This window comes from Myotis myotis, unplaced genomic scaffold (assembly GCF_014108235.1).
Source record: "Myotis myotis isolate mMyoMyo1 unplaced genomic scaffold, mMyoMyo1.p scaffold_m19_p_34, whole genome shotgun sequence".
NCBI lineage: Eukaryota > Metazoa > Chordata > Mammalia > Chiroptera > Vespertilionidae > Myotis > Myotis myotis.
In genome coordinates, this window is record NW_023416340.1 from 1,903,997 (window position 1) to 1,921,439 (window position 17,443).

Below are 17,443 nucleotides of genomic sequence, written 5' to 3' on the forward strand. Positions count from 1 at the left end.
GTAAACATTAATATCACAAGAAAAATGATTCTAAATATGATGTTACATGCAATAAACACCAATTATTCAAGAAAAATGATCTTACATATATTACATGTAATAAATATTAATATCTCAAGAATAAAAGGATTTTAAGTATAATAATATTACCAAAATTGTACTAACATAGTATGATATCACAAAAGTTGTAGGAAATATTAAAAATCTGCAAATAATAGGATTACTTCTATTATATTTGAGAATAATAAAAAAAATATTTCAGGGAAAGTTATATCCTTCCCTAGGGACAGGCCCACAAGATCTTAGAAGTTAATCACAATTCCTTACATATAGGATACAGACCACTCCCAAAACACCTTATCACATGTCTTAGCCTAGCCTCCCTACTGTAAGATTTTACCAAAACCTGTTCTACTTGTGACTCAGTATCCCCCCAAGGATAAATTAGACCTCTTTCTTTCCCCACTCATCAGGCAAGGGGCCAAAACCCTTGACAAGACTGGCAAATTGACTTCACTCATATGCCCCCTATTAAAAGAACCAAATATATCTTAACCCTCGTAGATACCTTCTCAGGCTGAGTGAAGCCTTCCCCACTACCTCTGAAAAGTCTTCCAAGGCCACACAAGCTTTCATTCAGCATGTCATCCCCAGATTCAGTCCTAAAACCTGTTCTAGGACCTCATTACAATCAGATAAAGGACCTGCTTTCATATCTCAAATAACTCAGCAGGCCTCCTCCCCTCTGAACATCGAGTGGAACTTACACACCCCCTACCAGCCTCCATCTTCAGGCAAGGTAGAAAAAGCAAATTCCTTAAGTCTCACCTAACTAAAATAACCCTTGAAATCAAAGACCCTTGGACTATTCTCCTACCTCTCAACCTGCCTTTCCCTCTCCTCTTCAGTGTATACACCATCCCTATGTCAATCAACAGATGGAATCAGGCAAAAATCACTCTGACTTATAAAAAGGCAAAGGGAACTACATTTCTTGAAAAGGCAGACACCCTTGTAGGTAATTATCCTACAGCCCAGGCAAATCAAGCCTCCCTTCTTTTCTGTATTTATATTCTCTTACTAAGGTAGCTCCTTCCTCCCTCCTGGTCACAGGTCCTATCACTCTACACACCCCACTAACTGCACAAGCCCCTTTATGCTTTACAAGGTCACAGTCCATTTGTGGACTCCTTGTCACCCTGCACATCTCACTCCCTTTGGAGTAGTCCGCAGAATGGTGTAGAGGTCGGGGCAGACTGAGCGGGTATTAGTAACTGAGTTGTGTGGTTCTGGGGTGGGGGCTTCCCATGAGCCTAATCGGTGCCTTTCCCCCTGTGGAAGATTCGCTGGCCCCACTCTCCCGATTCCTGGCAGCCCCACCCTGCTGAGGTTGTGTTCTCCAAGAGGTCCAGGCAGAATCTGGGACAGACTCAATTGTGTGGCTCCAGGAGAGGGGCCATTTTTCCCTCTCATGCCTGACCAGTACAGCCTGGTCAATTTGGGCCTGATAAACTCTGCTGGCCTCCCCCTGACCATTCCCTGAGACTCCCCTCACCACAAAGACCTACGGGTACCTGGGGGGTGGGAGTTAGCCTTGGTATAAATACTCAGAGACTTTTGCTGAGTGCCCTCAGACCCAACACTGGAACCAAGTTGGAATCTGTATTAATCTGATAAACACCACTCGCCACTACCTGGTCACTCACTGAGAACCTACCTCATGCAGCTGACGTCCCACCAGAGGCTCCTTTAGTGACTGAACCTGAAAGCCCACTGGCAGGTGGAGGAGGATCTCAGGGTGGCTTAGGTCTTTTGCCGACCTGGCCCTCGGTTCAGTGCTAGAGGAAGCAGGCCTTGGTGCACAGTTGACCATTCCCATGCAAACTCAGGCCCAGCAGAGGCTGCCACAAACTGTATCTATCGCTTTGTAGCTCCAAATGGTTGCCCAGGGCCAGTCACAGGCAGTGTCTGATATTGACATTTACCAGAGTCCCTCCCCAAAGGCCCCAGAACTAATACCATCAGTGGCCAGCTTCAGACATCAGAGCAGGATCCAATTAGCTCCACAAGGGACACATAAACAGGGAGATCCCTGCAGGCAGCAGACCCTGCTGAGATGAATCCTGCTTCAAGGGGTCGGCAACCACACAGCAGCTCCTACATTGTGGTCAGAGGTTGATCCTCACGATCACCCAGCCTGAGGGTGGGCCCCCCCACACAGATGGGCCAACAGCAAACAAAATTCAATTCCAACGGGAGGGATCACATAACCCACACAAGGGATGCTCCGGAGCACTCCGTCAGGATAATCAAAGAGCCTGTGACACTGGGTACCACAGGACACCTACTACATAAGGCCACACTACAAAGACCGAGATATAACATACTTTGTTTGTAGAGAGGCAACCAAAATGGGGAGATAAGGAAACATGCCCCAAATGAAAGAACAGGAGAAATATCAAAAAAAAAAAAAAAAAGAACTAAATGAAATGGAAGCAAGCAATCTACCAGACTGGAAGTTCAAAAAAATGGAACTAGATTACTTTCTTACACCACACACAAGAATCAACTCAAAATGGATTAAAGACCTAAATGCAAGACTTGAAACCATAAAACTCTTAGAAGAAAACGGAGGCAGTAAACTCCCAGACCTTTCTCTTAGTAATATTTTTTTCTGATATATCTCCTCCGGCAAGGGAAACAAAAGATACTTCACTGGATGGGAGAACATGTTCGCCACTGATACGTCTGATAAGGGGTTAATACCCAAAACTTATGAAGCACTCATACAACCGAACACCAAAAAAAAATCCTATTTAGCCGAAACCGGTTTGGCTCAGTGGATGGAGCGTCGGCCTGCGGACTGAAGGGTCCCGGGTTCGATTCCGGTCAAGGGCATGTACCTGGGTTGCGGGCACGTCCCCAGTGGGGGATGTGCAGGAGGCAGCTGATCGATGTTTCTCTCTCATCGATGTTTCTAACTCTCTATCCCTCTCCCTTCCTCTCTGTAAAAAATCAATAAAATCTATTTTTTTAAAAAAAGAATATTAACATTTAAAAAAAATCCTATTTAAAAAAATGGGCAAAGGACCTAAAGGGACACTTCTCCAAAGGCGACATACAGATGGCCAATAGACATATAAAAAGACGTTCAATGATACTAATCATCAGAGAAATACAAATTAAAACCACAATGAGATACCACCTCACACCTGTCAGAATGGCTATCATCAATAAAACAACAAATAACTACTGTTGGTGAGGATGTGGATTGGTACACCTGGAAAACAGTATGGAGGTTTCTCAAAAAATTAAAAATGGAACTGCCTTATGACCCAGTGATTCCGTCCCTGGTTATATAGCCGAAGAAACCGAAAACACTCATTCAAAAGAATACATGCAACACTGTGTTATTGCGGTGTTATTTACAATAGCCTAGCTATGGAAGCAACCCAAGTGCCCAAAAATAGATGAGTGAATTAAAAAAAGCAGAGGTACATATATACAATGGAATATTACCGGCCATAAAAAAGAATAAAACCTTACCATTTGAGGCAGCATGAATGGACAGCAGTGATGGCGAACCTTTTGAGCTCCGCGTGTCAGCATTTTGAAAAACCCTCACTTAACTCTGGTGCCGTGTCACATATAGAGATTTTTTTATCTTTGCAACCATAGTAACACAAAGACTTACATTTTTGATATTTATTTTATATATTTAAATGCCATTTAACAAAGAAAAATCAACCAAAAAAATGAGTTCGCGTGTCACCTCTGGCACGCGTGTCATGGGTTCGCCATCACTGAGAGAGTAGTATGCTGAGTGAAATAAGTCAGTCAGAAAAAGACAAATACCATATGATTTCACTTATATGTGGAATCTAACGAACAGTATAAATGAGCAAACAGACCCATAGATACAGAGAACAGCCTGATGGTTGCTCGCCAGCTGGGAGAGGGGTTGGAGGACTGGGTGAAAGGGTGAAGGGATTGAGAAGTACACATTGGTAGTTACAAAATAGCCATGGGGATATAAAGTGCATCATAGGAAATATAGTTAATAATATTGTAAATTACTATGTATGGTACCAGGTCGGTACTGGAAATATCAGGGGGAACACTTTTCAAAGTACATTATTGCCTAATCACTATGCTGTATACCTGGAACTAATGCAAAATAATATTTAATGTCAACATTAAACACAACTACATTTTTTTTAAACAATAAATGAAGCAGAAAAAGCCTATTGGCGGCATTTTTTGAAGTACTCGGGCGCCATCTACTGTGCAAATGATGTAAGCACAATGAAAGACTTTTCCATATCTGCATCAAGAAGGTGTGCAGATTTTGCCCTCTCTCTTATAAATTTCTTTCTTCTCTATTTATGGTTTTCCCGACTTCTTTGGGGGATTTCAATTTTATTTCAATGCATCAGTTTACCTTCCTTCTATCTTCCTTTCTTTCTCACTCTCTGTGTCCCTCCATCCTTCCTTTTCCTCCCTTCCTTCCACCCTTCTTCTTGTAACACTCAGTCCTGTGGTGCTACTATTGCACACCTTGGCTTAGTGTTCACCACGTGATGTGAACTGATTTCCATGGACCGTGGGTCTCTGGCAATAAACCGGCGGGTGAGGGGGGGGGAGGAAGCACCCATGACTTTGAAGATAGTCTCGGGCACATGTCCCTTTCTGAGTTTCCCTCCAATGTGTCTTTCAACTTTTCCATGTAGGCATCAGGTTGCTTTTCTTTATTTTGTTTACAATTACCAGTTTGGATTCTTTTGACTTTTCTAAAACATATTTTTAGAATAGTTTGTGCTAAGGAGTCTCAAACTTTAATTCAACTCAAAGGCTGCTAGCCATTCTATATGCCACTTTCTATTCTCAGAAGGCCAGCTTGCATGCAATATTTATTTAATATCTAACTAACTAGTACTGTCGCTGGGTGTGCCATATGTATGTAAAAAAATACGGGGGGAGGGGGCTGGCTAGTGTTGTTCACTGGTTAGAGCATTGGCCCCACACACAGAAGGGTTGCCAGTTCAATTCCTGGTCAAGGGCACCTACTTGAGCTGCACATTTGATCCCTGCCCTAGCAGGGGTATGTGCGGTAGGCAACCAATCAATGAAACATCTTTCACATCGATGTTTCTCTGTTTCTCTCTCTCTCTCCCTTCCTCCCTCCCTCGAACCTTCTCTTCCACTCTCTCTAAAAAGCAATGACAAAAGTATCCTTGGGTGAGGATTAACAAAAGAAATTAAAATACAGAGGGTAAGTTTCTATAGGAAATTTAAACTGTACCGCATGTTTCTCTTTAAATTGTATAGACTTCGCTTATGTCAGGGACTCTTTTGCTAAATTTATGAGGTTCTCTGACAACCCGAAGGTGTGACTATTTACAATATACTTTAGGTCCTTCTTCTAGCTAGGAAGCTGTTTTAAAGGAACAGTGTGGGGAGCCGGCATGGCCATGGCATACTCAGCCCCAGGGCGCCTTATGTGCCATGCCAGCTCAGCCTAGTTCAGTGACCCTGAGTCGGGGGGTGAAAGGATTGAGAAAAGATAGACAAGAGAATGAAAGCTGGGTCTCGGTGGGACTCTGCTCCCTGATGAGGAGACAGCGCCCGCGCCCACAAGCCGTGTCTTTAGTTTATAGCAGATGCCACGAGGCCAAGCAAAGGCATGATCACGTTGTTTACAGCATTCTCATGAGTTCCAACCTCACTCAACTATATGCACCTGAACTCTACCGCAAGGCACGTGGGGCTACGTGTTCAGACCATAGGTTCAAGCTTACAACCACAGCCGTTGGCTATGATTGTGCTGGGAGGGCCCTGCCCTTCCAGCTGGGACTTGCACGTGGCAATGAGAGGATCCTGTCCTTTCATTAGCCCGAGGCTTGAAACCGGCCAAAACACTGCAGCCACACCCCACAGAACAGTTTAAATTTCCCAGGGGCTAATGAGCAATGGAAACTATAGCAGGCTGGCCACACTGGAATTTAAGATTTTATAATTTGACACCTGGTCAAATTAAGCTAAGGATGAATATTTCCCATCTGGCAAAGTTCTTATCTGCTCAGTGAAACTACTTCCATTTCAGCAGAGACAATGCGTGACTATTGTCCTTGATAATGTTTAGGCAGTATTATAGGGGATGGATGGTAGCCAATGAAATCCAGATATCTTTAATTTTAATATAAAAGTGTATATAGTCCAATTAGGTTTACAAGGAAGTTGTTTGATATATATATATATTTAAACTTGACTTTTAAATTTTCCTGTATCCGTATGCCATTTATCTTGGCCTTAGATAAGCATTTAGCACTTGAAAGTCTCTCAAAATCAAATAGGAGTTCCACTGAATTTGAGACTCATGTCCTTTATTTCTAACACTGTTTGGAAAAGACCTTTTTCGCTAATTTTAAAATGATTTTGAAAGGGAGAGAGAGAAACATCCCTGACATCCAGGAGCTGGCCTGGATCTCCCAGCCAGGCCTTGGTGTTCTGTGATGAACATCAATGTCACAGAGCATCCGCGTCAGGCAAGGCCACTCTCACTGTGATGGGAAAAGGCAAACATCAGGACACTCTGGAATCAGGTCTACACAAAAACATAAACGTTGTCCAAACCATAAAAACAGCCAAACATCTCCTGTCTTCACTAAGATGAGTGACTGTTGCTTCCTTACCAATCACAGCTTTAACCTCACTCTAGTCTAGTCTTACTTCTTCCTAATAATAAAAACACTCAGTCACAGAATTATCTCAGCTTCCTGACAGCATCCAATTCAGAGAAAATTCCCACTTCCTTAAACCCTCCTCAAAATGATCTATCATAAGCCCAAATCTTATATAGTAAGTCCTTTCTAACCTCTTAGACACCCCATAGTTCCTCATGGTTTCCATCACCGCATCTAGCAATAGACTTACCTTGTTCAATCACAGCTGGGCTTCTGACCACCTTTGGGTGGATGATGTTGATAAAAGCAAGTGCCCTTCTTAACTCCTCCCTCATACATTGATACCAATCCTTGAGTGACAAGCAGCTTCAGCCTAGTCATTGCTTTAGCATTAAGAAAGTTTGCAACATAATCAGGAGGTTTTAGAATCTCATTCAAAACTCTCCATTTTCAATTCACTCAAGTTACAGTACTTGAGAAAAACTAATTGAAGGATGGGAAAATTACCACACTCACAAGCAAGCTGGTGACTTTTAGGGAGGTCTTCTTCTGGGGCATGTTTCCCTTCCCTGAGTCATAACCACTAGTTTGGATCATAGTCTGGATAGAGAATTTAAAAGCTAGTCCACTCCCTCCCAGGTGTGGCAATTACAGTCTAAGGATATTTTGCCTTATATGTACTTGTATTTTGTTATGCACTCATTTTGTAATAGTTGGTCTCCTAAAAATGTGGGAAAGGCCTGCCTCAGCACTCAAATCTTCCTGCTGGCCCTAAAAGCTTTCCTTCACACCTTGACTTAGTTTATTTGTGTATTTCTGTGGGATTTCCCTAATTCTTATAAGGGAAAGAAAGGACCAGACACTCAGAAGCAACTTCAGGGTGTTCAGCCAACCAACAGGTCCCCACATAGTCCCTCCTGGTGTTCTTTCACCTCCTCACCAGAGGGAGGCGCCCTGTTGCTAACACAAGGCAACTCTCATAGGCTATAAGTGCCCACCCAACATTGAACCTGTCCAGACTCTTTTCTAGTTCACTCGCAGTGTGGTGGGGGAGGGGGGGAACGTGTGGCCATTTGGGCCTTCATTTTAGAAGAAAAAACACTTTAACTGAAAAATGAAACTATAGAGATCTATTTCTGCAGAAGAGAGCTTTTAGCTCTTCTCCTCCCCTAATGATAGTGATGATGACTGCTTTTATTAACATGCTAGTGGCCCGATGCACAAAATTTGTGCATATTAAAAGGGAATTAACTAGAGGAAATATTTTAATGTTCCTATTTGCTCTTTCTCTATAATAGAAGTGTCAGAGATGAAAGGAAATAAGAAAAATGTATATGAAAATAATATATGAATGTATTAATAAGTAAACAATAACAAAATGATGATATAACAACAACAAAGACATGATATGAAAACAACAAAAACACTCAGGCGGCAGGCGACCCCCCCTCCCCCCCCCGCGCCGGGGCTGAGGGGACTGGGCGCCGCCATCTTTGTGAGGATGTGAGCACCGCCGTCTTTGTGAGGATGTGAGCACCGCCGTCTTTGTGAGGATGTGGCGGTCAATTAGCATATTCCCTCTTTATTATATAGGATAATTGACATATAACATTGTATGAGTTTAAGATGTTCAGTGTTGATTTGATACAGTTACTTATCACAGCATGATTACCACTGTAGCATTAGCTAACACCTCTATCATGTCACAGAATTATCATTTCTTTTTGTAGTGGAACAATTAAGATCTAGCTGTTGTTTTTTATTGTTTAAAGTATTACAAATAGTAGTACATATATCTCTTTTTTCCCCATTGACCTCCCTTTGGCCTTCCCTTTTGCCTGGCACATGCCCTCACCCCCTCACCTCCCCAGTATCTGTGTCTATTGGTCACCCTTATATGCATGCATACAAGTCCTTCAGTTGATCTTTTTCCCTCCCCCCAACCCTCCCCTGCCTTCCCGCCATAATTTGACAGTCTGTTCGATGCTTCTCTGTCTCTGGATCTGTTTTTGTTCATCAGTTTATGTTGTTCATTATATTCCACAAATGAGTGACATCATGTGATATTTATCTTTCTCTGACTGGCTTACTTCACTTAGCAAAATGCTCTCCAGGTCCATCCATGCTGTTGCAAATGGTACAAATTCCTTCTTTTTTACCACAGCATAGTAATCCATTGTGTAGGTGTACCTCAGTTTGCTAACCCAGTCATCTGTTGATGGACATTTAGGCTGTTTCCAAATCTTAGCTACGGTGAATTGTGACTCTATGAACATAGGGATGCATATATCCTTTCTCATTGGTGTTTCTGTTTTCTTGGGTTATATATTTAGAAGTGGTATTACTGGGTCAAATGGCAGTTCTATTTTTAGTTTTTTGAGGAAACTCTATACTGTCTTCCATGGTGGCTGCACCAGTCTGCATTCCCACCAGCAGTGCACAAGTGTTCCTTTTTCTCCACATCCTCTCCAGCACTTGTCGTTTGATGATTTGTTGATGATAGCCAGTCCAACAGGTGTGAGATGGTACCTCATTGTTGTTTTGATTTGCATCTCTCGGATGATTAGTGACTTTGAGCACATTTTCATATGTCTCCTGGCCTTCTGTATGTCCTTTTTCAAAACATGTCTTTTTAGGTCCTTTGCCTATTTTTTGACTGGATTGTTTATCTTCCTTTTATTAAGTTGTATGAGTTCCCTATAAATTTTGGAGATTAAACCCTTATGGGAGATAACATTGGCAAATATGTTCTCTCATGCAGTGGGCTTTCTTGTTGTTTTGTTGGTGGTTTCTTTTGCTGTGCAGAAGCTTTGTATTTTGATGTAGTCCCATTTGTTCATTTTCTTAGTCTCCATTGCCTTAGGTCCTAGGAGCTGTATCAGTGAAGACATTGCTACAACACATGTCTGATATTTTGCTGCCTATGTCTTCTTCTAAGATTTTTATGGTTTCCCATCTTACGTTTAAGTCCTTTATCCATTTTGAGTTTATTTTTGTGTATGGTGTAAGTTGGTGGCCTAGTTTCATGTTTTTGCATGTATCTGTCCAATTTTCCCAACACCATTTATTGTAGAGACTGTCTTGACTCCATTGTATGCTCTTGCCACCTTTGTGAAATATTAATTGAGCATAATGGCTTGTGTCGATTTCTGGGTTCTCTGTTCTGTTCCATTGGCCTATATGTCTGTTCTTGTGCCAGTACCAGGCAGTTTTGAGAACTGTGGATTTGTATTATAGTTTTATATCTTGTATTGTGATCCCTCCAACTTTGTTCTTCTTTCTCAGGGTTGCTGTGGCTATTCAGGGCCTCAATTTATTCCAGATGAATTGTTGGAGAGTTTGTTCTAGGTCTTTGAAATAAGCTGTTGGTGTTTTAATGGGGAGTACATTGAATCTGTAAATTGCTTTGGGTAGTATGAACATTTTAATTATGTTGATTCTACCAACCATCAACATGGTATATTCTTCCATTTGTTTATGTCTTCCTCTATCTCTTTTTTCAGCGTCCTATAGTTTTCTGAGTACAAGTCTTTTACCTCCTTAGTTTTTATTCCTAGGTATCTTTTTTTTTTTTTTTTTTTTTAGTTTCTCTTTCTGTGAGTTCATTATTGGTGTATAAAAAAGCCATAGACTTCTGGGTGTTAATTTTCTATCCTGCTACATTGCCAAATTCATTTATTACATCTAGTAGTTTTTTGATGGAGTCTTTAGGGTTTTCTATGTACAATATCATGTCATCTGTGGATAATGACAATTTTACTTCTTTTTTGATTTGGATGCCTTTTATTTCTTCTTCTTGTCGGATTGCTATGGCTAGCACTTCCAGCACTATGTCGAATAGGAGTGGTGAGAGTGGGCATCCCTGTCTTTTTCCTATTCTTAGTTTTGCCCACTGAGTGTAATGTTAGCTGTAGGTTTGTCATATAAGGTTTATATTATGTTGAGGTATGATCCCTCTATTCCCACTTAGCTGAGAGTTTTTCTCAGGAAAGGGTGTTGGATTTTGTCAATGCTTTTTCTGCATCAATGGATATGATTATATAGTTTTTATCTCTCAATTTGTTTATGTGGTGTATCACGTTTATTGATTTGCGGATATTGTACCATCCTTGCATCCCTGGAATAAATCCCACTTGGTCATGATGTATGATTTTTCTAATGTAGTGCTGGATCCAATTTGCTAGAATTTTTTGAGGATTTTAGCATCTATGTTCATCAGGGATATTAGCCTGCAATTCTTTTTTTTTTTTTTTTTTTTTTTTTTAGTGTATTTTGTTTCAGGATTAGGGTAATGCTGGCTTCATGGAAAGAGCTTGGAAGTGTGCCTTCCTCTTGAATTTTTTGGAATAATCTGAGGATAGATTTTAGTTCTTTTCTGAATGTTTGGTAAAATTCCCCTGTGAAGCCATCCGGTCCAGGGATTTTGTTTGCTGAAAGTTTTTTTTAATACTGCTTCAATATCATCACTACTTATTGGCCTATTCAGGTTCTTTGATTCCTCTTGATTGAGTTTTGGAAGGTTGTGTTTTTCTAGGAATATGTCCATTTTGTTGAGGTTGTTCAGTTTGTTGAAGTAAAGTTGTAGTATTTTTTTTACAATCCTTTTTTATATCTTTGGAGTTGGTTGTTACTTCACCTCTTTCATTTCTGATTTTGTTTATTTGGGTCCTCTCCCTTTGTTTATTGGTGAGTCTGGCTAGAGGTTCATCAATCTTGTTTATACTTTCAAATAACCAGCTCTTGGTTTCATTGATCTTTTGTATTTTTTTTCCTCTATGGCATTTATTTCTGCTCTAATCTTCATTATTTCCTTCCTTCTGCTTACACTAAGCTTTTCTTATTGCTCTCTTTCTAATTTTTCAAGTTGCAGGGTTAGATAATTTATTATCATTTTTCTTGTTTTTTGATGTAGACCTGTAGAGCTATGAACTTCCCTCTTAGAACTGCTTTCACTGTGTCCCATAGATTTTGGATTGTTGTGTTTTCATTGTCAATTGTTTCCAGGATGTTTTTTATTTCTTTTTTGATCTCTTTGGTAACTCAATCATTGTTTAATAGTATGCTATTCCACCTCCAAATGTTTGAATTTTTGTGATTGTTTTTATTTAGTTGATTTCTAATTTTATGCCATTGTGATCTGAGAGGATGCTTGGTATGATTTCAATCTTCTTGAATTTGGAGAGACTTTGCCTGTGTCCCAATATCTTTGAAAATGTCACATGGGTGCTTGAGAAGAATGTATATTCTGTATCTTTGGGGTGGAATGTTCTTAAGATGTTGATTTAGTCCATCTGATCTAGTGAGTCGTTTAGGATTGCAGTTTCTTTGCTGATTTTTTGTCTAGAGGATTTATCCAGTGATGTTAATGGGATAGTAAAGTCTCCTGCTATGATTGTATTGCTGTCAATCTCTCCCCTGATATCTTCCAGAAGTTTTTTTTATGTATTTGGGTGCTCCTATATTGGGTGCATATATGTTTACCAGAGTTATATCCTCTTGTTGTATCAATCACTTTAGAATTATGAATTGGCCTTCCTTGTCTCTTATTATGGTCTTCACTTTGAGGCCTAATTTGTCATATATAAGTATTGCTACCTCAGCTTTTTTTTTTTTTTTTTTCATTTCCACTTGCCTGAAAGATATTTTTCCATCCCTTCACTTTCAGTCTGTGTGAGGCCCTTGTTCTAAGGTGGGTCTCTTATAGACAGCATATATATGGGTCATGTTTTCTTATCTATTCAGTCACTCGATGTCTTTTGATTGGAGCATTTAATCGGTTTACATTTAGCATTATTATTTTTTTAATATATTTTATTGATTTTTTACAGAGAGGTAGGGAGAGAGATAGAGAGTTAGAAACATCGATGAGAGAGAAACATCGAACAGCTGCCTCCTGCACACCCCCTACTGGGGATGTGCCCGCAACCAAGGTACATGTCCTTGACTGGAATCGAACCTGGGACCCTTCAGTCTGCAGGCTGAAGCTCTCTCCACTGAGCCAAACCGGTCAAAGCTAAAAATATATTTTTATTGATTTCAGAGAGGAAGGGAGAGAGAGAGAAACTACAATAGATGAGAATCATTAATTAGCTGCCTCCTGCATGCCCCCTACTGGGCCTAGAGCCCGCAACCCGGGCACATGCCCTGACCAGGAATCGAATCATGACCTCCTGGTTCATAGGTCGATGCTTTACTACTGAGCCACACAGGCTGGGCTTTCACACCTTTTTTAATAGAATCCTCTGACTTCTAATAAGAACGGTTTTAGGCCTTTGCAAAAGACATACTAATTGTGTGTTGCAGGCTCCATCCACAGTGTGGAGCGTGTAGGAGGCAGCCAATCAGTGACGCTCTCTTATCATTGGTGTTTCTATCTCTCTTGTTCCATCTCTCTTCCTCTCTGAAATCAATAAAAATAAGCTAAAAAAAAAAAAGAACTGTTTAGGTCAGCTGCACACTGTCAGACTAAGATTTCTTTCCATTGCACTCCAGGCATAATCCCACTTTTTCTTATGTACCTTTCTTTCTTTTTTTAACCATGTGTTTTTATTTCTGGAACAAATTTTGCAGAGTTTGTTTCAGACCTGGAAAAAATTTCATGGAAAACATGTGGTGGTGTGTTGGGGTCCAACCCCAGCAGGTCCAGGGGTTCCCAAAGGTGTGGACGGAGTCAGCAAAGAAGAAATGACACAGAGACAGCGTTCAGTTGATCAGCAGCCTAGCCAGGCTCTCTAGTCAGGTTCTGTAGTCAGGTTCTCTAGCATTATTATTGATAGGTACTTGTTTGTAGCCATTTCTATTCTTTATGCCTGTGTTCCTGCTTCTCTTTCTATTTCTTTTTATAACATTCCCTTTAGCATTTCTTGCATTGCTGGCTTGGTAGTGATAAACTCCATTATTCTTTTTTTGTCTGTGAAGCTCCTGATTTCCCCTTCAATTTTGATTGATAGCCTTGCTGGATAGAGTATTCTTGGATTCAGTCCTTTGTTTTGCATCACTTTGTATACTTATTCCATTCTCTTCTGGCTTGATGTGTTTTTGTTGAGAAATCATTTGATAATCTGATAGGGGATCCTTTGTAGGTAACTCTCTGTCTCTCTCTTGCAGCCTTTAAGATTCTCTCTTTGTTGCTAACATTTGTCATTGTAATTATGACATGTCTTGGTGTAGGTCTTTTAGGGTTCATCTTGCTTGGGACTCTCTGTACTTGTGTGACTTTTTTCTTCCCCATACCTGGAAAGTTTTCTGTCATTATTTCTTCAGATATATTCCCTAATCCTTGCTGCTCTTCTTGTCCTTCTGGCACCCCTATTATATGTATGTTACTTCATTTCATGTTGTCCCAAAGCTCCCTTAGGCTTTCCTCCTGCTTTTTAATTTTTTTCAGTTGCTGTTCAGATGGACTTGTTTCTCTACCTTATCTTCTAACTCACTAATTCGATCCTCTGCTTCTTCTAGTCCACTGTTGAAAGCTTCCATCGCATTTTTTATTGTAGCTATATCACTTTTGATTTCTTCCTGATTTTTGCATAGGTTGTTGATTTTCTCATCCATTCAGTTTATGAAGTGTACGACCATTACTCTGAATTCTTTTTCTGACATATTGCATGCCTCAGTTTCACTTATCTCCTTTTTTGGTGATTTCTCTTTTTCTTTCCTTTTGGGGTTGTTTCATTGTCTCCACATTCTAGCTATCACCAGGAGGTCCAAATGCCAAGCTGTGGGGGCCTGAGCCATGTGCAACAGGAGCATCATGCCACCTGAGTGTCACTGAAGAGCTCAGACACTGAGATGTGTGGCTGCTGTGGTCAGCAAGAGCCGTGCAGGCCAAGAATCAGAGTCCCTGCATGCCTTCGTCAAGAATCAGAGTCATGGGTGCTCAGTGCAGCCTCATGGGTGGACCAAGAATCAGAGTCCCCACATGCCTGTGCCAAGAATTGGAGTCACTGGCACTTGGTGTGGCTTTGCATGCACACTTAGAATCAGGGTCCCTGCATGCGCATGCTGAGAAACAGGGTCCCCAAGCACGTGCCAGGAATCAGAGTCTCTGTGTGGGCTCGTCGATAATCAAAGTCCCTGGCCTGCTAGGGGGGCAGGGTTGCACAGCCTCCCAGTGTCAGCAGGAAGCCTGCTCACACTCCACTGGTTGTTCAGGCCTTATGCTGCTGCAGAGGGCCGGAGGGGTGGGGGATGTGCTCTGTGACTCAGAGAAATCTGCAGCCAGGATTTCTGGAATCTCAATGTCCCTGGGTCTGAAGCTGTGGTAGCTGGTCTTTGTCCAGAGTGGCTGTAGTGTCCTGGTTTGCATCTGAGGCCAGTCTGGGTGGTGGTGAGGCTAGAATCCTAGTCACAGCAGTTCTGCCCTTCAAGATGGCTTGGTTTCTGTGCCAGCACCGGCCACCTGGGAGTGTATGCAGTGGCAGTGGGGTCTCACAGTCTAAGATCATCTGATCCTCCAGCTCCCAAAAGTCCTGCAGGATCTAACTGTCCCTAGCTCACACACACACTCACCACACATGTATACACACTGCCCTTTCGCTCCCTTACTCTCTCTCCCTGCCGTCTTGCCAGTCACCATCTTCCGAGACCAAGATCTAGTCTTTCAGCAACTTTGATGTTTATAATACTATTTTTGAAATACAGCATTCCAGCTCTAGCTGGTTTGGCTCAGTGGATAGAGCCTATACCCATGGACTAAGATTCCTGGGTCTGATTGGGGTCAAAGGCACATACCTTGGTTGCAGGTGTACAAGGCATGTGGCACCAGGATCAGTTGCCGTAAGCCTGAAATCGTGACTACCCCAGAAAAAGAGAACTTTCGCCTGAAAAGTTATAAAAATAAGTTCCTGAACCCTGATGAGATGCGCAGGAGGAGGGAAGAAGGACTGCAGCTTTGTAAGCAGAAAGGAGAAGAGCAGTTAGTCAAGCGAAGAAATGTCGCTACAGCAGAAGAAGAAACAGAAGAGGAAGTTATGTCAGATGGAGGCTTCCATGAGGCTCAGATTAATAATATGGAAATGGCACCAGGTGGTGTCATTACTTCTGACATGATTGAAATGATATTTTCCAATAGCCCAGAGCAACAACTTTCAGCAATGCAGAAATTCAGAAAACTGCTTTCAAAAGAACCTAATCCTCCTATTGATGAAGTCATCAGTACACCAGGAGTAGTGGCCAGGTTTCTAGAGTTCCTCAAATGAAAAGAGAATCAGCTTGGGTATTGACAAATATTGCTTCAGGAAATTCTCATCAGACCCGGATTGTAATTCAGTCAGGAGCTGTGCCTATCTTCCTAGAGTTGCTCAGCTCAGAGTTTGAAGATGTCTAAGAGCAGGCAGTCTGAGCTCTTGGCAACACTGCTGGAGATAGTTTTTTTACAATCCCTAGGCTTTGGAGATCTGCACTTCTATATTATAAGAGTCATGGAAAATGTACATATTCATGTGGCTTTCTTATTTTGTGGCAGAAAAAAAAGAGGACTCCTCCTAATTCCCTTTTAAGTGGGAAAAAATACTGACATTAAAAAGATAAGACTAAAACTTTATCTTGAGTTTCACACAACTACTTGCAACAAGGGGGATGTTTAGACCTGTTATGTACTTCAGAGTACTTCTCATGCATTCTTCCACAGTGAACCCTGCTAGCTCTTTCTAGCCAAATTTGCATTAATTCTTACTGAGATTGGATGGTTCTCTTTCCTCTATTGGTGCCTTTTTTCACAGATATTAAAGTTAAACCATCTGCTCTCTCACCTTCAGCCTTCAGTGAATGTGCTTTCTAGTTGTCAGGAATGCTGAAGAATTAACACTGATTCTCTCATGTGATACTGATTTGAAGATTTTTATTTCTTGTGTGAATTTTGGGACACCCTGTATTCTGGTAAATGTTGGGGGCCTAAGCTGTTCACTCTTTATGGTGAATTTATAACATAAGAGCAAGAATTTCAAGGAAGGGAAGAGGATAAGCAGTATTTTTTCCCACTTAAAAGGGAATTAGGGGGAGTCCTCTTTTTTTCTGCCACAAAATAAGAAAGCCACGTGAATATGTACATAAAATAAAAAAAATAAAAAACTCCAATTTTCCCAACTTAACCAGTGTGATTAGAGGCTGTGTTTCTGCATTTAAACAGGTGTTTCAGGCTTTGTGGTCCTGATAAGGTCCTCATTAAATTTTAAAGTTCACCCTTGGTGCTTTTTTCCTCTGTGATTGGCAGAGAACATGTACTTTTAAAGGTTACTTAGGGACTTTTTCTTTTTTTTTAATTGGGTGCAGCTTGATTTTAATGTGTTCATGCTGCATATATGAATATATGTTCCCTTTAGTGTATCATCCTTATCTTGAACAAATAACTATCTTCTCAACATGACCTATTTAACCCAAATAAGGGCAGTGATCTTTTTTATATAACCTTGTTATTCCCTCCCTAAATCATATCATTTCACATCCTACTAGTTAGTATAGCCCAGTTGAAGTTGCCCTCCTCCTTGTCATAAAATAAAAACAGTTTCTACCTTCTGGCTCATTTAATGATGACTGCAATCTGTACCTGCAAAAGGCGCTTCTAGTACTGTCTTCAGTGATCTACACTTGAGCCTGTACTAGAACAAAAAAATAAGTTTAATTACCAAGAGAACTGCAACTGAACATACGACTTCTTGGTGCTAGTTGGCCATCTTGACTCAATGTTGGGACACACTATCAGAGAAGACTTATGTTTGTTAATGTGCTATTCAAAATGAATTCTGAAGGAAAAGTTGCTC

At 41.0% G+C, this 17,443-nt stretch overlaps 1 pseudogene; it reads left to right on the top strand.

Moving 5' to 3' along the window:
* The first annotated feature begins 15,053 nt into the window (after positions 1 to 15,053).
* Positions 15,054 to 16,464, top strand: LOC118652759 (annotated as a pseudogene).
* Positions 16,465 to 17,443: the final 979 nt, after the last annotated feature.